Source organism: Sinocyclocheilus rhinocerous, unplaced genomic scaffold (assembly GCF_001515625.1).
Source record: "Sinocyclocheilus rhinocerous isolate Xijiao unplaced genomic scaffold, SAMN03320098_v1.1 scaffold1328, whole genome shotgun sequence".
In the NCBI taxonomy this organism is placed as follows: Eukaryota; Metazoa; Chordata; class Actinopteri; order Cypriniformes; family Cyprinidae; genus Sinocyclocheilus; species Sinocyclocheilus rhinocerous.
In genome coordinates this window covers 41,955-45,542 of record NW_015662050.1, presented here as the reverse complement: position 1 = coordinate 45,542, position 3,588 = coordinate 41,955, and the positions used below count along the sequence as shown (strand labels likewise).

Here is a 3,588-nt window from a genome sequence, read left to right as displayed (position 1 = left end):
GTCACTTACCTTTGATAGTGGCATTGAACACCAACAACTGCACCATTGGTACGGGTAATCGGAGTTCCAGCGAACGCCTCAGGAGTGTAGGTAAGTGCAAAGGTGTAGACAAGCTCATCCTCAATCATCTGTAAGAGATTGAAGTTACCAAAAGTGTTCTCCTCAACTATACTCTTAAAAAGTTCAAAAAGGTGTTTTAGCAGCAATGCCAAAGAACTACTTTTGGTTCCCCAAAGCAGCTTTCAGTGAGCAGTTCTTAAGATAAAAAATATCCCACTATAAAAGGAATGGAAAGGTCCTGTGAATGTTAAACAGTCAAGTAACAATTGACACAAATAACCTTTATTCTTTGGTGTACAAATAATCCAGTAAGATTTAACGGTTCTTACCATCAGCACACCATTGCAGTCCTGTAGTTCATATTCAAAGAGGAGCACCCTAGAGGCAGAGTCCTCATCGACAACAGGGCAGCCTCCCATAGACAAACCAGATGGCTGGATCAGTTGACCATTGCTAAACAAATCCTTCTTTACCTCCACAAGAACCCGGTTCTCACCGCATTGAACAGCCACACTACTGGGAGTCACAGGTTGCCTCAACTGGAAGTCCACCACCAACTCGCTTTGCACCTCTGGAACGATGGGAAACCTCCAGTCCAAAGGCTTGACTGGACCCTGCAACAGCTGCTTCTCTTGAAAACCAGGCTGCTCTTGCACAAATCCTCTGGAGTCCAGACTTTGAAACTGAGAAGCCTTTTGCAAAGGGTTCAAGAATGCTTAAGAAAGAGCAGGACCTCTGGAAGCTGGATCTGACTGTGGCTTCATGCTGCGTGGACTTTGACTGTGTATCAAACTTCCCCATGCATTCTTCAGATCAAACACCACAATCACAACCAACACTAACACACCTTGCAAAAGGCCCATCCTGACAAACGTTGACACAACACCCACCAGTGCTTGGCTTTGCCATTAAGTACAGCTTTGAATTTAGGTGGCGCCTCCCCTTTCAGCTTAATTGATTACCTTTGATTCTCCTCTGGGCTTGTAGAGTTTATGCATTAGCAAATGAGAACGTTCTAGGAAACCTCCAGTCCAAAGGCTTGACTGGACCCTGCAACAGCTGCTTCTCTTGAAAACCAAGAGGCTCTTGCACAAATCCTCTGGAGTCCAGACTTTGAAACTGAGAAGCCTTTTGCAAAGGGTTCAAGAATGCTTAAGAAAGAGCAGGACCTCTGGAAGCTGGATCTGACTGTGGCTTCATGCTGCGTGGACTTTGACTGTGTATCAAACTTCCCCATGCATTCTTCAGATCAAACACCACAATCACAACCAACACTAACACACCTTGCAAAAGGCCCATCCTGACAAACGTTGACACAACACCCACCAGTGCTTGGCTTTGCCATTAAGTACAGCTTTGAATTTAGGTGGCGCCTCCCCTTTCAGCTTAATTGATTACCTTTGATTCTCCTCTGGGCTTGTAGAGTTTATGCATTAGCAAATGAGAACGTTCTAGAGTGTCACTAACCAATAGAAGGCTTGATATGGATCTGAGGTTTTCATCTACACTCATTCACAATTTTACAATTAAACTTTGACAGTTTGTCTATGATAGACAGTTAATGTCATTTAAAAAGCACATAAGATCACACAAATAATAGAGATTATTCATAAATAATAACTTTTTATGAGTTTTTAATTATTATTGGAACAAATTTTGAAAAATGTAGCATTCCATCACTTGCTCACCAATGGATCCTATGCAGTGAATGGGTGGCATCAGAATGAGAGTCCGAACAGCTGATAAAAACATCACAATAATCCACAAGTAATTCATATTAATTACTGTCTTGTGAAGGGGAAAGCTACGTGTTTAAAACAAATCCATCATTAAGATGTTTTTTTTCAGTGAGCAGTTCTTAAAAGAAACTGAAGGTTCTGTGGAGGTTAAACATTCAAAAAACCTTTAATTTTCTCATTGGTGTACAAATAATCCAGTAAGATTTAACAGTTCTTACCATCAGCACACTATTGCAGTCCTGTAGTTCATATTCAAAGAGGAGCACCCTAGAGGCAGAGTCCTCACCGACAACAGGACAGCCTCCCATAGACAAACCAGATGGCTGGATCAGTTGACCATTGCTAAACAAATCCTTCTTTACCTCCACAAGAACCCGGTTCTCACCGCATTGAACAGCCACACTACTGGGAGTCACAGGTTGCCTCAACTGGAAGTCCACCACCAACTCGCTTTGCACCTCTGGAACGATGGGAAACCTCCAGTCCAAAGGCTTGACTGGACCCTGCAACAGCTGCTTCTCTTGAAAACCAAGAGGCTCTTGCACAAATCCTCTGGAGTCCAGACTTTGAAACTGAGAAGCCTTTTGCAAAGGGTTCAAGAATGCTTAAGAAAGAGCAGGACCTCTGGAAGCTGGATCTGACTGTGGCTTCATGCTGCGTGGACTTTGACTGTGTATCAAACTTCCCCATGCATTCTTCAGATCAAACACCACAATCACAACCAACACTAACACACCTTGCAAAAGGCCCATCCTGACAAACGTTGACACAACACCCACCAGTGCTTGGCTTTGCCATTAAGTACAGCTTTGAATTTAGGTGGCTCCTCCCCTTTCAGCTTAATTGATTACCTTTTATTCTCCTCTGGGCTTGTAGTTTATGCATTAGCAAATGAGAACGTTCTAGAGTGTCACTAACCAATAGAAGGCTTGATATGGATCTGAGGTTTTCATCTACACTCATTCACAATTTTACAATTAAACTTTGACAGTTTGTCTATGATAGACAGTTAATAAAGCACATAAAGCACATAAGATCACACAAATAATAGAGATTATTCATAAATAATAACTTTTTATGAGTTTATTGGAACAATTGGAACAAATTTTGAAAAATGTAGCATTCCATCACTTGCTCACCAATGGATCCTATGCAGTGAATGGGTGGCATCAGAATGAGAGTCCGAACAGCTGATAAAAACATCACAATAATCCACAAGTAATTCATATTAATTACTGTCTTGTGAAGGGGAAAGCTACGTGTTTAAAACAAATCCATCATTAAGATGTTTTTTGAAGAAACAACCTGGCAGTTAAATTGTAATCACAATGTAAGTTTCACATAGGCTGCGTTTACACTGCAAGTCTTAATGCACAGATCCGATCTTTTGACCATATCCGATTTTTTTGGCACGTCTGTTTACATTCACTTTAGACACGACTGGTATCCGATATCTGTGTTTACATTAATTCCCACCTAAAAGGATTGTCTGCAGTGATCGCTTTACTATGCACATGGTAGACCCTCGGGTTTTAAATGGCCATGCTATTAAAATTATTTATATAATTCACGTCGAATGGCCATTATTATTTGCCAGCATGGACAACGGCTGTCATGGATGTTTTGCAGCACAGAACCTAACTGAATGGATAAAGACCGGAAAATAACGGTAATTTAGTTTGTTGGACTATTTTATCTACAGCTCGTTAGAGGAAGAATTCTTCAGTGAAATAAAGATGATATTTATTGAAATGAATTCGAATTAAGGAGAGAGAGAGAGAGAGAGAGA

At 41.1% G+C, this 3,588-nt stretch overlaps 1 pseudogene; it reads right to left on the bottom strand.

The window, feature by feature from the left end:
* The window catches only part of LOC107727390 (zona pellucida sperm-binding protein 3-like), a 5,652-nt pseudogene extending 3,060 nt beyond the window's left edge, over positions 1–2,592 (bottom strand).
* Between the last annotated feature and the right edge of the window lie 996 nt (positions 2,593–3,588).